The 16,829-nt window shown below is 44.3% G+C and overlaps 1 protein-coding gene across 1 annotated transcript in view; it reads right to left on the bottom strand.

The window, feature by feature from the left end:
• Positions 1 to 15,433, bottom strand: part of XPO1 (exportin 1) — a 46,279-nt gene extending 30,846 nt beyond the window's left edge. Inside the window, exons 1-3 of the mRNA XM_027902231.1 lie at positions 15,424 to 15,433; positions 15,266 to 15,273; positions 9,941 to 9,950 (exon numbers count right to left, since the gene is read on the bottom strand). The gene's annotated coding sequence lies outside the window, so the exon portion shown is untranslated. The remainder of the gene's footprint in view (positions 1 to 9,940; positions 9,951 to 15,265; positions 15,274 to 15,423) is intronic.
• Between the last annotated feature and the right edge of the window lie 1,396 nt (positions 15,434 to 16,829).

The raw sequence follows: 16,829 nt of genomic DNA, 5'->3' as shown, positions 1-16,829 counted from the left end.
TCCATCTCGGTTTAGTTTTCAGCCCATGGCGCCGCGGAGCGTTTGGAAACCTCGGGGGCCCCGCCCAGCGCCCGCTCCCATTGGCCCCGGGACGTGCCGCCGCGCAGGCGGCCGCCTCGCCCATTGGCCCACGCTGCTGTCAATCCGCCGCGCGCCACGGAGGGGCGGGGGGGCGAGCGGAGGGGACCCGCCCCCTCCCCAGCAGCGCTGAGGCGGGGGGGGCGCTGCCCTCTGATTGGCCGAGCCCGGCTGTCACTCACGGGCGGCGGGGGCCCCGCCTCCCAGTTTGCAAAGCGCGGGCGCAGGCGGCGCCGCGTTCCCATTGGCCCGCGGCGGGCGGCGGCGGCGTGACGCGCGCGCCCCAGCGCGGCTTTGGGGGCCGCGGCGGGAAAGGTGGCGGCCGTTGGGCGGCCCCGGGCGCGCGCCTCGGGGGCCAGGGCGGGAAGGGCGGAGTGAGGCGAGAGACGCTGGGCACCGAGGGGAAGGGGCTCGTCTGTGAGGGGGGCAAAAAGGGTTTGGGTGGCACGGCTCTGTGAAAGGAAGGGGTTCGGGGGGACTGGACCCTGAGGCAAAGGGTTTGGGGGCTGTGGCCCTCTGTTTTGAGATGCGGTGGTGCCTGAGGGAAGGAGGTTCGTGAGGTCTGGTCCGTGAGGGAAAGGGGTTTGGAGCTGTGGTATAGGAGGGGAAGAGGTTCGGGTCACCGAGGGGAAAAAGGGGTTTGGGGTCACTGCTCTATGAGGGGAAGGGGTTCAAGTGCTCTGATCCCTTAGGGGAAGGGGTTCTTGGGGCTGCTCCATGAGGGAAAAGGGTTTGGGGCACTTGGTCAAGGAGTCTGGCAGGTCTTGTCTATGAGAGGAAAAAGGGTGTGGGGATGCTGCTCTGTAAAGGGAAGGGGTTTGAGGGAGACTGGTCTCTGAGGGGAAGGGGTTCGGGGCTTTGGCCCTCTCGTTGTGAGGGGCGCTGGTCCCTGAGGGAAGGAGATTTGTGGGGTTTGGTCCATGAGGCAAAGGGGGTTGGGGCTGTGGTATATCAGGGGAAGGGGTTCGGTCCACTGGTCACTGAGGGGAAAAAAGGGTTTGTGGTCACTGCTCTATGAGGGGAAGGGGTTCAAGTGCTCCGGTCCCTGAGGGGAAAGGGTTCATGGGGCTGCTCCATGAGGGAAAGGTGTTTGGGGCAGTTGATCAAGGAGCCTGGCAGGTCTCGTCTGTGAGAGGAAAAAAGGGTTTGGGGGCCCTACTCTGGAAAGGGAAAGGGTTTGAGGGGGACTAGTCTCTGAGGGGAAGGGGTTCGGGGCTTTGGCCTTCTTGTTTGAGGGGCACTGGTTCCTGAGGGAAGGAGGTTTGTGGGAGCTGCTGCTGAAGGAAGGGGGCTCGAGGGGCCGGGTCCGTGAGGGGAAGGGGTTTGAGGGCTCTGGTCTGTGAGGGGAAGGGGTTTGGGGGCTCTGGTCTGTGAGGGGAAGGGGTTTGGGGGCTCTGGTCTGTGAGGGGAAGGGGTTTGGGGGCTCTGGTCTGTGAGGGGAAGGGGTTCGAGCCCCATCCCGTTAGTGCTGCTTTCCAAGGGGGAGCTCAGGCAAGGCTGGTTACCCCATGGACAAATGTGCAAAAGCTCTTGTCAGTGCTCTCTGCCTACTTAGGCATTTCTTGAGGACCTTATCTCCTCTTTTGAAAAAACGATAGCTGTAGAAACTTAATGATTCACTTCTTCGAGGCAGATACTATTATGTAGTATTTAAATGCCCTTCTAGGAACAGTTTTATAGTTTCTATCGCTCAGTCTGAAGCAAAACTTCCCCTCTGATTGTGTTCTTGGGGTGGCGTTGCACTGTCAATGAAACATGTTACGGAAGAGATACTTTTGGGGAGTGCCCTGTCCTCTTGGTGGTCTGCAAAGAAAACCAGAGCTCTATGACGTGCTGCTCACCTGTGCCGTACCTGAGAGTATGGGAGGGAAACTTAATGCTTACCGCTTTTGCACAGTTGAAAAAGGGGGGGAAAAAAGTGCTTTGTGGTGTGTGTGCGCGCAGCTGCGAAGAAGTCTGTCCTCTCAGAAGCACTGACTTCTGGTCATGAAATCATTTTACACTGTCCTAATCTCTTTTCTGAACTGAAAAAAAACTGAGCAAACTGGACAGAATTTTGTGTTTGCTCTGGTGGATTTTTGGGGGTGATTTATTTGATGAGTTTTTTGGTTTGGTGGGGTTTTGTTTGGTTGTGGTTTTTTTTGGTTTTATTGTTTATTTTTTTGTTTGTTGTTGTTGTTTTATTTAGTTTGTTGTGTTTGTTTGGGTTTTTTTGTTTTGGTTGTGGGTTTTTTTCCCAAATGGAAGAAAAGATGTGGAAGTACAAGTACTGACCTTTAGGAAAGGTTTAAATTGTCCTTAGCAGTCCTTTAGGCTATTCAGTGTGGTACATAGAGATTAATTTTTTTGATACTTGTACTGTTTGCCAAACTACATTCTTACACCAAGAAAGTGAGATCTGTGCTCCTATGTATATATAAATATATTTAGATATATAATCTCAGTATATGATTTATTTATCAGTTTTGATTTTAAGGGGTCTGCCCTGATACTTCTCTGGTGAAGTAGAAGCCTCTCAATTACTTTTTGTGTTTCACCTGGAGGCTTTAAGAAGCTTTTGGTTGAACCTGCTGGGGAAAGTTCTCCGTGGCTTTGTTAAAGGTTTGTGGCAGAACTAAATGGAGTGAGTATAAGAAGAAATGCTCTGCCGTTGCATGCTTGGGATTTAGAAGCCAGAATTTTGGAAAGGAGAAAAAAAAATCATCTGAAAATGTGTTTTGTGATCATTTAGAAGCTATGAGTGTCAACATAAGGTGTTCAGTAACATCAGGATTGCTAATGGTTCAAGCTGGTACATCTTCCTTATTTTTCTACTTTTATTATCCTATAACTCTTTTTTTTTTTAGCTGGTAAAAGCATTTCAGTATTTATTTTCTAAGGGTAGTTCCAGCACTGGCTTAATAAAGCTTATTTTCAGGTTTTTCTGTATGAATGTTGAAGTTTCATCAGAGCATTTCGTAACCTCATCGGACCAAACTTTTCTGCAGCTTGTCTAATTTTCGTTACATTCCTGATGTAGGTAGTGTTGGGAGTATTGCTGGTAATACCTTAAAGTTTACCTTTAAATAAAGCTTTGTGCTGCTTTAAAAATGAATCAGCTTCTCCAGAAGAGTTTCAGGTGTTGGCAAGTTTAAGTGGGAGTTATCTCATTCAACCAGGACTCCATCAACAGGTGTGTGTGTGTATATATATATAAATATGTGTATTTATTCTGGCAGCTCATTCATTGTGTGAAAAGAGCTAAGTTAGAGCTCTACAGTAATGTGGAATTATGACATTGCAAAGTAGGTGCAATATTAAGAGTTGAACTGAAGAGTGATGCCCTCTCAGAAGGTTATTTTTCTCACTTGTTTCTCACAGCCCCCCAAAAGGAGGATATTTAACATCATTGCAACACTGGGCTCTTTCTGTATAGGAAAATGGGCCTCAGGATAGTTACCTTCCCTAATAATGACTGTAGGACATGAAGGAAATCTCAACTAATAGAAATAATGATCTGGATAAACTACCACTGGTGTGAAGTTTGTGCCTTAGCAGACACTTACTTTGCTCTCGCTAATAAGTCACAAAAAAGAAATGTAGTGGTATGGTTTTGAAGCCTTTGTCATCTTTCTGACCTTACAGATAGTGTGTGTTTGGCCATGAAAATGCTGGATTGTGCTCAAAACATGGATTTTCTTTTCCATCTGGTTTTCTTTAGTCCATACCTTCTGTGGAGTGTAACAGTTTCAAGTCAGGCTTCTGTAGTGACCCTCAGAAGATTTCCAGTACCGTGAAAATCATACCATACTTGAATAAACAAACATAATTGTGCATACTTACACTGCTCTGATGGCTTTGCCAACTCTGGAAGGGCTGTGGGGGTTCCAGTTCCTCAATCTTCATTTTGGGGAAGGGGTGGCTTATGTGATTTCTTTACTTTTTCTGGGATGGTTGGAGAAATCTTTTATCCCAGTGCACATTTATGTTCTGTGTAGAAGCTGAGAGGATGCAAGGCCACGTGGTGCCAAAGTAGGTGCTGTGATATGTAATACTGGCTCAGTGTGTTACTGTAATTATTTCCTCAGTTAAATTTCTTGGAGAAAATATGAATAAGGCCCTTAAAGAGCTGAAGTGCTCTTTATTTTTTTCATCATACACAAAAGTAACTGCGTCCTGTACCATCTGTTTTAGAGTGCTGTGTTTAATTCACCTTGTTTATCTTGCTCTGGGGGGTTGGCTCGTCTAAGAATTTATAAATCTGTAGGTTTTGCAGTGTAACTGTAACTGAAGGCAGCACTGGAGTTGATGGGATTGAATGTGGAAGTGATTCCAAAAGGATGGACAGACACAGCAAGCTGGTGGTGATCAAGCCAGGGCTGTAACTCCAGCACTCAGAATAAACAGTTCCTATGTGTGTTTTGATGTTCTTGGCCCTGGTGTTCAAAACAAACTGATAGGAGACCAAAAACTCGGATTTCTTTTTTTAACTCCTGCTTGTTTTGAAGGTTCACTTCTATTTTCCTTTCGTGTGGGTGTTTCACACAAAAAAATGCTTAAATCCTTGCAATGAGTTTGTTAAACTGAGTGTTAACTATTCGGGGAGCAGATGCAGCTTCTCACATTTTCATCAGGTGGTGGTGGTGCCTCAGCATGAAATGTGGGTTTAATAAATTACAATTTATTAAAAACACAACAGGGACTAGCTTTGTTAGTGAGCTAAATCCTGTGTTTGAGTAGAGAGAGTTCCTGGCTCATCCATAACACTGGCTCTGCTTATCCCAAATAACTTTTTAATGTTTTGTTTTGTTTTTTAGAAATAGCCTTTCTATGACGTTGAACATGATGTGGGGTGAGCAAATCCCTCCTTCTCATGTGTTCTGTGAGGAGCCAGGGAAAGGCTGGTTCAGAAAGCAGCAAAAAGCAGCTGTTTGAACAGGGTGAGCGCATCTGCATCCCAACTCCTCTCCCACACGCGCTGTCAGTAGTTGTTGTAAGCTCATTCTTGCTGTTTTGTTGCCACTGTGCCCTGGCTGTTGGCTCCTTTATTAGATGTTCACTCTGGCATTTAGGCCTTGCTGCAATCAATAGAAAAATTTGCTTGGGTTTCAGGTCAGCGCTGTGGCCTGGGAGCGATAAAAGCCAACTGCACACTAGGCTGGATCAAAAGGAGCATAACCAGGAGATCAAGTGAAGTGATTATTTCTCTCTGCTGCATCTGGAACACCAGGCCTGCTTTTTAGTCCATCAGTGCGGGAAAGAGATGGAAAACCCAGTGGAGGCAGTTTAGCAGATCGTGTCCTTTAGCTGTGGTCACTGTGGTCTCCTGAGGTTTTTCAGCAGCAGTGGGATTTTCTCGGGTGCTGTGCTGGCATTAGGAGTTGTGCCTCGGGGAAAGCTGAGGTTCAGACAAGTCAGAGAAAAACATCCAGTTAGTGTCAGAATTCCTTGACTTAAAGTAGGACTAGGAAATGGAAAGACCAGAGAAGGGAAAAAAGCAGAGCTGGGGAAATAAGGCAAAGGAGAGGAGAAGGCAGGTGTCGAGTGAGGCTGAAGTGAAAGGAATGAGACATTCCGAGGAAATTGCCAGCTGTAAATTTCCAAGGATGTCTGGGCAACACACAACTAAACCAATCTGTTACTGTCAGGAGTGTCGTCATAAACAGCTCCAGCCTCCACCTCATTCCTCAGCAAAGGCCCTTTTCCCAAACCGTCCCTTCCCGGGCCATGCCGGGACTGCAGAGTCGTTCCTTCACCACGGCCACAGCTTCCTTCAGGGGGCAGGGGAAGATGTCTCGCAGTTTGCACTTTCTCACACAGCTGTCAGCTTAGTTCTGGGATTATTGACGTGACAGGACCAGGAAATATGTTTGGCTAGTGAAAGGAATGCAGAGAATTTGCTCTGTCCTTCCACTCTTACTTCGTGTCATTGTAGAAATGGCAGAACTAATCCTGCCTGAGCATCCCTCTTCTCCTGGAGCATCTGCTGTTGTTCTTAGTTGGGTTTTGTTTGTTAGTTTTGTTTTTTTTTCTTTTGGACAGTTTCTAATGTACCTCTTTTGTTCTTTAATTACTTTTGTTTCACTCCACTGTCTCTTTGGCCAAACTCATTTTGCATTTAGTTTCATTTATTCTTGTGTGGGAGAAAGCGACTGGTCTGTTTTTGATGAATGTCCCAGATCAGTGATCTCAGAGAGGCTGTAAGAAGAATATTAACAGCATTTGCAGATGATCATAACTCAGGTGTTACAAACACAAGTAGAAATAATGCAACATAATCTGAAAATCTTGGAAGCAGGAAATTGAATGTCGCTGAGTGCAGAGGAGAAATACAAACTGGTGTCCTTGGGAAAGAAAAAAAAAAAAAAAAAGAGAAGTTCAGTACAAGGGAAAACTTGGAAAATATTAATAGCTGGGGGAGAAAGTGGAAAGCGAATTAGATTTGCATTTGCTTGTGACAGGGCAAAGGAAAGGACAATATAATTAGGGAGTATCTGTGGGCAGATACTTCAACAGCAGCAGGGGAGTGGCCTAAAGTAATTTTGAGACCACTCCTCGAATATCTTAGCTAAGGCTGGGTCTGTCCTTGTCAGTGTGTTGTGAACAGATGGGGACGATTTTGGAGATGATGGCGAATTAACACCTGGGAGAGCAAAGGTGTGAAATGTGTAAAACATGGCTGAGGAGATAATCAGCAATGAACTTCCTCAAGCAGTGAACTGTAAACCCCACTGGTGAGTATTTTAGATAATTAAAACTCTAAATAAGGATTAGACATTACACCCAAAACTGTAAAATAACTTTTCACTATGGGTCCAAATCCATGAAAAAGAGCCTCAGAAGGAAAGAAGCAAAACATTGGGAAAACCCACAGTATATTACAGGGGACAAATTCTCCATCTGCAGCCTTTTTAAGATGTAATCTTTGTGCTGTCTCACTGATGCAATTCTTCTATCAGCCACATTTTGTGTGATATGGGAATTCGTGTGAATTGTGCTGATGCCAAAGGAGGTCAGAAGGCAAAGGGAAAGGTAAGAAACTTCCCCCTTCCACTAGTCAAGTCCTTCAAATCAATAAGTTTTAAACATTTTTGTTGAAAAATATCTTTAAAATGGGGCTTTGTATGTAAACAAGTGAGCACAGCTGGATACAACTAGTCCTTTTGCATTATACAGCTATATGGTAAGTCTCAAATAAGTTGTTCTTTAGGAACTACTAAACTGTGATGAACTTTCCCCAAACTCCAACAGGCCTAAACTCTGTGAAGAACTTTAGAATCCGCAGCTGTGCCCCCTGTTCTGTGGTTCTGTGGCTGTTGGAAAGCTGGTGTGAGTTGCTGTGTCCCCCAGCAGAGCTGTTCTGCTCGCACAGGGTAACACGAAGCCACGTTAATAAAATCTTGCAGGGAGGCAAACCCAGAGCTGTGATCCTTCTGTTGAACCAGATCTGGCCACCTTTGAGATGTTCCCTGGTTCTGAAAGTGCTGGGGTTTTGTTGGGTTTTTTTGACTTACCTGCCTCACGTTTTGGTCTGACCCATTGACGCTTTAAAGCAGCTTCAGGTCTTTTCTTAGGAAAGGTAGGTGTTAAAATAAGAACCAAACTGTAAAGGTGGTTCAGGAATCTGAGATGAAATAATCCATAGTGTTCAGTGCCCTAAATGCCATTGGCACAGGCTGTTGGTTCTCCCCAATAAACTGGACACAGTTTTAAACTCAGCAGTTGTCTCTGGGCAGTTGTCTGTCACTTAGGTCCACTTTTTCTTTAAAATGCTAATGCTTAATTGTGATAATGTATTTTATGTTATTATTTATCAAGTATTACCTGATCTTTTGAATGAATAATCTTTTCTCTTGAATAAAGTAAACCAACTCCAGAATGGAATTTAGGAGTAGATATAGCAAAGATAATAGTTTTGGTTCCCTCTAAGTTTAGTGATAATTTTTCCTAAACAGCTCAGCATAAAGTACAGGTTATACCTCTGAGTGACACTGTAGGAGTGATTTATCTCAGTGCAGGCACAGCATCAGAGCTGAGCCTGAATTCCAAACTGCCCCTCAGCAGTTCCAGGTGTTTTTAGTGTGTTGCCTTCACCTTCCACGCTGTCACATTGCCACCGTGGCTGTCCTGACATCAGGATGCTTGCCCAGCTCTGTAGGGAATAGCCTGGGAATTCAAATGTATTCCCAAGTGATGAACACAACTATAATTCCAGAACAAGTTTCTTTTGTTTCTTTCCAAAATGAGCAAGTTAATTTTTTTTTATGTTGGAAAAAGAAAGGAGTAGAAGAAGGAAAGTAATAAAACCAACTTGCTCTTTAGGTTTTTCTTGGAGAGGTGATATTAGGGAACTGTAGGAAACTGCAGCTTTCAGTTCTGGACAAATAATCTGTGCTGAAGTAAAATCTCTCACATTCTTCCCAAGATTTTTGAAGATAAGCTTGTAGCTTTCTGAATGTAAATCATTAATATGTAAGCAATCTTGATCCAATTCATTAGGATTCTTGCATATTATTTTTTTTTTCAAATTTTCACATTGAACTCCTTGGGTTTAGATTTATTTTTTTTTTTCCTGTTTAAGCTTTGCTTCTCTTTTTCCTCATTTCTCTTTTTCAGTCCATAAATTAATGTTCAGCCTTTGGCAAGCTGCATTTTTCAAGTGCTGCTCTCTCTTCTGTCACACCTGTGACTAAACTTAGTCTTTGATCATGTTCCTTTGTGGCTGGTCTTTTCCACTCTGAAGGCAAAATTAGGACTAAAAAAAAAAAAAAAAAAGAAAAAGAAAAGTATTTCTATCCTTAGAATCCTTTGGAGGGTTTCATTTTAGGGAAGCATCCCTGCAGGCTCTGGTTCTGTGTGTCCAGGTACCAAGAAGCAATTTTAAAGGCAGGATTGGAGGAGAAACTGAAACCCAACAGCACTGCAAGAGAGGCTGCCACACATTCCTCGTGTGACAGAGGTCACCACACTTGCAGGGGGGGATGTCAGCAACACCTTCCCTCTCAAAAAGTGAACTTCCCTTCTCCCTGCAAGAAAGGATTGTGTCAAAACCCCCCCAGTTCTTCCCGAAACGTGCAAGGTGCAGGGAAAGGTGCCAACTTGCACGTGGTGATGGAGAGGCCTGTGGTGAGTCCAGCCTTCCTTCCAGGGCTGCAGGAGAGGTGGCTGCCTGTGCTTCCTTCCTGGGGAGTTGGATTTCAATCGTTTGGGAAATGCAGGTCTTAAGAGCTGCCTGCACCGAGCAAATTGCTAATTAGGAGCATGTGTTCTGCTGTGAGTGTTCCAGGGAGCTGTGTGGAGCAGAGGGGGAGCCTGGATTAGCACAGTGTGACGGTTGTGCAGATGCAAACCTGGGGTGCCTTTAACCACTTGAACCTCGGTACGAACTTACCCGAGAGCTCTGTGTGTTCACAGGCTCTCTGGTGATCTTTCCCCTGCCAGGATTTGATGTGAAGGTGGCTCTCTTTGACCAGTTGTTTCTGAAAAGTGACTTTTTATAAAGGCAAACTGAAATACTGGTATTTTTTACTCCAGCTGTGGGAAGGAAATACGGTATGATTGAGTTAAGTGTCACCTAACAGCAATTAGCCTTAAACCCAGATCTATCTAATCCATCCTAGATTGTAGATGGAGAAGGATTTTGGGTTCTGAATCTTAGTTTTCAGATGCCTGTCAGCACAGAGCCCACAGAACTGAACAAAAGGTTTCTGGGACAATGTACATGAAATAAAATTGCACTTTTCATCTGCCAAGTCTTTCACTCTTGCTTTGTTTGAAATTGCCACTCGCAGGGAGGTAGAAAATCACTTTGTGAAGTGCTTCAACAGAACAAGCTTGTGGTTATGGCAGAGTAATGGAAACTTTTATACTGATGTCTTTTGTAAAGGGGTTCTCTGAGTTTGATGAAATAGCCCGTAAAACCTGTGGCTGAAAAAACAGATGCCACCTCCTCTTACAGTGGAGATGTAACCTCTTCTTGATCCTTTCCCTCATGGAAATAATTAGCATGTAATGCTAATATTTTTAATGTTCTTGTACAAGGGGAGAAAGTCCTTCTGTGTGTGATGCTCAGGTAGGATCAATAATCCATTAGCAGGAATCTCTTCCATTTAACACTTACCACTGACAAGTTTTTTTCTGTCCTTTCCATCTCAAAAGCAGTACAGAGGAGTAGTCCAGGAGGTTGAATTGTGGAGGAAGTTAAAACAGCACCAAAAATAGTTTAATGTGAAGGTGCTTGGCAGAAACCACATCTGAAGCAACCTTGTGTTTAAAATCCAAAATGTCGTGTAAGCTGAGAGGCACAGTGAGGGCACTTCTGTAAATACTCTGGTATTGTGGCCATAATACAACAAAATGGCTTTCCAAGTGTTCATTACACCTGATTCCTCAGAGCAGTGGGAGATGTGTCCTGCCTGGAGGAGAAAGGAATGACAAAAATAATGCAGAATTTTTAGCTGTAAATGACTGGAAGGATTTCCAGTTTTGTTACGTTAGTAGGCTGGTGAATCAGTGACCACAAATTTTACCTACTGTTGGTTTGGGATTGTACTTGGCTATCATTTAGAACAACAATTTAAGGCCAAATGTATTTTTCCATGTTCCACTACTTCTGTAGGAAAAGGAAATCTTCCTGTGGATATTACTGCTTGGCACAATCTAAAATATGTTTATTGGCTTTTGTTTTTTCTAGACTGAGAAATCAACTTTGAAAGCAAACCAACAATAGAGGCATTCATAGTTTGCTTTTTAAAAGCCACACATTGTCCTATCTTATTCAAAGCTAGAATTTTTTTTTTTTCTAGTAACCAAATTCTCTGAGACTGTTTTTTAAAGTTGTGTAATAAAAAAGACTTGTCAAATCCGTGATGACAGTCTGGACTACACGCAGAAGGGAACTCCAGGGAAAGCAGGGAGAGTTTCTCAGGGAAACAGATAAGGAAGGGAAAGAGTAAAATGCTTCATCTATTTGCAATAAGTTGTCTAATCTATAACCTCTCAGTTCAGTTGTGTTCTTGGAGGGGGGGGGAATGGATACAGCAGATTGTTCTGGAAGAAAATGTGCCATTGTCAGCCCCACTGTGCCGGGTGAGTGATAAGAGCCTGTAAAAGCCCTGTGTTGTTCCCTGAGCAGTCCAGAAGCAAAGCTCTTCCTCTCTCCTGGTGGGATGCTTGTCCTGCGTGACGTGGATTAATGGCTTGTCCCAGGAGCACAAACCAAGGCGTCCAGTTTAGCTGGAATCAAATGGGTTTGTGTTCTGAAATCCCGGATGGAACAGCTTTTCCTAGTGGGGAACAAAGACCCCTCCCAGGCTGATGCTGGGAGCGGGGAGGGATCAGGGAGCCTGGATCTGTTTGCATCTTCCCGTGCTGATCCTCCACCTTCCTCTGCCCCCTGACACCAGCAGGAATGAGGTGCACGTGAGGCCAAGGCTGCCGGATCAGGTGAGCAACTTCCCTTCAGAACTTTTCACCGTGCAGAGCAGGAATTTCTGAGCCAGGGACCCCTGCAGGGACAAACTGGGGCTCGAGGGTGCTGGGAATTCGTTCGTGTGTGCTGGTATTTGGGTCACAAGCTGATGGAAGGGGAGAACACAGCCCTGCAAGTTTGGGAATGGGAGCTGAGAGACGTTCCAGGAGCGGGATCGTCCCTTGTGGCTTCTGGTAATTAGGTGAAATTTGCTGATTAATGAGGCCAGAGTTTCACACGCGCTTTAAGCCAGCACTGAAATCTCACCTGACGAAAGTGATTAGTTTTACCCTGGATATGGATCACTGTGGCTGCAGAAAACTTATTTTTCAGTAGAGATGGGTGTGGAAATAGGATTTAAGTGGAAAGGGGGGAGCAGTACATGTTTATAACGACTTAAACTGGATGTTCCCAGAACTTGGGAATATAAAAAATTCCGGGGAAAATAAGGCAATGAAATGTATCCTCTTGGCTTTGAAGCTTTTTATCTTATTCAGACTCTTCCTTTACCCTGAGTTTTACTCAGACCTGCTGAGGTGAGGACATTCCCCAGCCAGCAACCCTCTGATCAGCTGTAGAGATCTTGCTTTCCCTCCTTCACATTTATTGTGTGTCTGAAATATAAGGCAGTATAACTCCCCTTGAGAGTATGCAGCTAAAAAGCCAAATTTCATGCAAACAAAGTAATTTCAGGTGCACAGGGAAGTTTTCAATTAAAAAAAAAAAATCTAAATTTCAGAAGTCGAACCCCTTTCACTTCAAGGGAGGTAATTTTTTTTTTTTTTTTTTTTTTACAGTGCTTTTGTCCAGTAAGTTCTACTTTGGGCAACACTATTTAAAAAGTCATTAGTACGTGTAAATAATTAGCAGTCTGATTGATGGATAAAGATTAAACCACAGGTACAGATTGCTGGTCTACGTGGGAGATGGAGGGCTGGTTTTTTTTGCATTGTTACTACAACTGTGACAGCTCTGAGAAAGCCAGGAGGATAAAATGTATCCCAAGGGATGTGAGGGCAAGGTGAGGAGTTGAAAATTTAAACCTTAATACAGTAGAAACCATGAAGGGGGGGAGTCCAGGATTTAGTAATTTCCCCCAATGTTTCATCATTAGTGACATTGCTGGGACTGACAAAAAAAACCATCCATCTTATAGGTTACCAGAATTGCTCTTGGTGGAGGGTGGGGGGAAAAAACTCACTTTGCACTCGGATTAAACTTTAGCCACTTCAATTTTCACCCCAGCAGAGCTCCCTGTTCCAGACAGATGAAACAGTGCCAAGTGCTGCTCTCATTAAGAACACCTGAACAGCATTTTCTTTGTAGAAAGTTTACCCTTCCTGTTAATTGAGGTTAATTGTAGCTTTGCAGTAGCTACCCACAAGAGGAAAAGGAGAGTGTTTCTACCTCTGAGCTATAATTTGTATTTATAATTTTTTTGCTGTGATTGGAGGTACCACAAGCTAAAGAACCTGTTATTTGAAGGCACAGAACACACAGCGAGGGCCAAAGACAGATGATACCCCCCCAAAAAATTTACCAAGTCAGAAAATAATGTAGGAAAGAAATCTCACAACATCCACACCAAGTGAGACTTGAGGAATCCGTGGACTTGGACTTGCTCAGGTTTGCAGAATAAATGTTTTTGACCTGAAACTGGGAAGCCAAATGTGTCAGATAACAGGCCATTGTCACTGCAGGTGAGGTGGTATTTGAGGGCTGATTCAAAATCAGTGAGTGCCAGGCTCCAAACAAACAGGTTTGATTCTGGTTTTGGGGTGGGTTTTTTCCCCCTCTCTGGAGTTTGTATCAGCTGAGTCATTTTGCATTTATTTTCATTGTTTGGAGACAATAAATTCTCTGTGGCAAGAGCTGCTAAAATACTTAAGTATGGCATTTGTTTGCATTCCTTGACTGGAGACAAACCCCTCTAGTTTGTAATCACTCTTTGAATAGTAGTCTGCGACCCAGGGAAGCCACTTTCAGCAACAATAATTGCTGTGGGTTTTGTGCCTTCAGAAAATTCAATTTTGAGGATCTCGGTGAGTTTTTGGAGCTTGCTGCTGACCAATCTGCAGATTCAATGCACCTCTTATTTCTATGGGAGAAGGAACCTCTAAGGTCTTCTCAGAGACCTAGAATAGCTTTTTTTTATTATTTTAACTAACCAGTGTAATGCAGTTCCTATTTCATTTGTTAATACAGAGATTTTTCCTGAAGTTTTGGAAGGGTGGTAGTTACGTTACTTGTACTGGAAGAAAACTTCCCACCAAATCTTGATATATCAAATACAAATCAAAATACAGCATTTGTGTGTCCTGGAGGGGGCTGTCTGTAAGGAAATAGCCAATAACAAAGATATTTTACTGCTGAACTGGGACAAATCATCACCTCCATCATCTTGTGTCTAAAACACTTGTGAGTCTAATCATCATTATTTGTGTCAGCCAGTACTTTGTGCTTTCCATCTCAGCAACACTCATTGTCAAACAGCAATTTCACTTGTTAATCCTGCTCCTCTCTCCTGCTGAGTTCTTGTTGGCCTGTTTCTGATCCAGCATCTTCCTCCTCCTTTAGAGAAAATGGGATTTGAGCTCTGAACAAACCTTCACCCATTTGCATCCTACCACAAATCTGCCCTTAGATTTCTACTGATGGAAAACTGCAAACTGCTCTTTGAAGTGCAAGTTTAGTGTTTGTTCACTGATGTTTTACAGCTACTCTGTCAGCAGTGTTGGGATCCTGCTCCGTGAAATTCCAGGTCTGTCCTCTAAATTCGGGCCTATAATCACAGTGTAGGCTTAGCAAAGGCATTCCTGTGTATTCTAAGGGCTTAAAGAGAAATCCACTGAATCTTCTTGTCCCAGAAATTGGAGGAAGATCAGATTAGCCAGGAAGTAATCTGGTCGTAGCAGGAGGAGCTGTGTCACACCTGAGCTGCCACAGGCACACGCACACTGCCAGAGCTGGAAGGCAGTTCTCCAGAGCTGGAAGGCAGTTTTCCACAGCTGCTTTTGGGGCAGGATTTCTTTCAGTAGCTGTGACAAGATTATCCATGTCATGAGGGACAAAGTTACTCTCTTGGTGCAGCCATCAGGGAAGTGCCCAACTTCTCTTCCTTGCCCCCTGAAGTGATCTGGTTTACCAGTTTGGGTTTGTGCTCTGCTCTCTGTCCATAGCAGGAAATCCCCTCTGCCAGGATGCCTTGATGGTGCCTGTTGCTGGTCCCACCCTGATGGACTGTGTTGTTCCATGTTAGTTGGGATCCATCCCTGGAAATGCTGCTTTCTTTCAGCACTGCCAGCTGAGCTTTTCCTGTGATCATCCTCTCCTACATTCCAGTCAAACTGAGGTGGGTTCCTCCAAACAACTCCCCTGCTCATTTCAGCAGCAGTGTGTTACAGAGGCATCGTGAGGGGCAGGTGGAGAGACAGCACTGCCTCTTCACCTGCAACAGGGGCACTCAGCAGGGAATTAACGTGTCCTGGAGACAGACAGGCATTTTTCTTGGCTTCTTGTTAACTTTCTGGTGTCTCTGATTCCCTCCTCAGCCCTTTGTGGGATGATCAGTGTTATGAAGGCTACTTTCATTGCCTGCCTCAGCAAACCAGCCCCTCAATCACAGTCCAAGAGTCTGTTCCTCCTCTGGTTTGAGTTTTCAGTTGACACACAGAGAGAGGGTGACAAGAAGGTAAAAATCTTTGTGTACAAGGGCTGTATCTGTGGTATTTCCACCACCACAGACTCTTTAGGCTTGTGCAGCAGCAAAGAAGAGCAACAGTCCCAAGAGAAGTTTTTCCATTTGTCACTCCCAGACATCACATCCCAGAATGGTTTGGGTTGGAAGTGGCCTTAAGGCTCATCCACTTCCAACCCCCTGCCGTGGGCAAGGACACCTTCCTCCAGCTATGTGTGAATATCTGAGCTGTTCAGGAATTAAGGCAAACAGCCCAGGTGTCCCTCCCTGCAGTGAAACCGGGGTGTTTGTCCTGCAGAATGACGCTGTCACAACACTGCTTTGGAAACGTGACACTAAGCTTCATTCAGCCACCCGGTTATGCTAATGGGGTTTCCTCGCAGCACTGAGCAAAGCGTCTGTTACTCCTGCCTTCAGCTGGGGAATTGTTAACGTTGCCATCAAAATATTGCCCTGCCCAGTGTCCCAGGCTCAACTGTCCCCAATTTTAATGAGTTGTGTTTAGTGTGGGAAAGCAGTTCTTGTACTGCTGGCTGGTGACATTCCCTGTCACCCCCTTGCGTTCCGTGTGGCAGAACGTGGGTTGGTTTGGCACGAAACAAATCTGTCCAAAGCTGAGTTTTCCCTGCCTGATCCCTGGGTCTAATGAGGGGTGGGACAAGCACTGCCTGGAGCTTTCCCTGCCTGCAGTCGTCCTGGATTGGAGGAGAAAAAAAATCAAGATGCCAGGAACGTTTTAGTCCTGGGTTAGTGCAGAAAAAACATTCTTGCTTGTCTATTGCAGCCCATTAGACCCGGGCTGCTTCTTTATTTCTCATCATTATTTGATAAATTGCTTGCTATTAAAATAATTAAATCGTGCATCTTGGCATTATTTACAGGTTTTTTTTCTCATGTTATTAAGCTGTAATTTGACCAGCAGATATGAGCATAATTTACCATATGATTGCACTGCTTCTAATGTGTGCTTGGGCAGTGAATAGCAGCTATAAAGCTAAGTGGTTTGCCCTGCAAAGTGGCATGATGTCATCACATTTCTTTGAAAATAGAAAATTAAGCATCATTAAATCCTATAATTATGGAGCTATAGGTTATATTTGCAACTTGAAAACGTGGAGGAGTCAGGTAGCCTGAGCCTTCTGTCTGTGATGTTCCAAGAATTCTGTCCAAGTTGTACAGGAGCAAATGTTTTACAGAACAGGAGATACTTCCCCAGCCCTTTCTTTCAGTGTAATTCACTTTTTGTTCTCTTCTCTTTCCAGGAACTAAGGCTTTCCAACGTGTTGGTGACAGCAAAGCAAGCAACTCTTTCAGGAATTAGTATGTTTGTGGTTTGTTTTTTTTTTTTAAATAATAAAAACTATTTTGGTGTCTATTTTTCTTGCTCTTTATAAATGATGTGGATTTCAAAGATGATTTTGTATGATTGGTTATAGGCTATTAGTTTGTTTTTTTTTTTTGCTTGAAACAAATATTTAGGGCCATTTTCCCCCTCCTAGTGAGTTGAACCTGATTTGTGTTATTTGCACCCTTTTAATTTATTTGGTTTTCCTTTCTAAGGCACAAGAAGTTTTAACAACTGTTGTGGTCGATTCCTGGCACTTC

This window comes from Empidonax traillii, unplaced genomic scaffold (assembly GCF_003031625.1).
Source record: "Empidonax traillii isolate 1590-97213 ecotype Southwest subspecies unplaced genomic scaffold, ASM303162v1 scaffold854:size264813, whole genome shotgun sequence".
NCBI lineage: Eukaryota > Metazoa > Chordata > Aves > Passeriformes > Tyrannidae > Empidonax > Empidonax traillii.
This window is presented reverse-complemented; position numbering and strand designations above follow the sequence as displayed.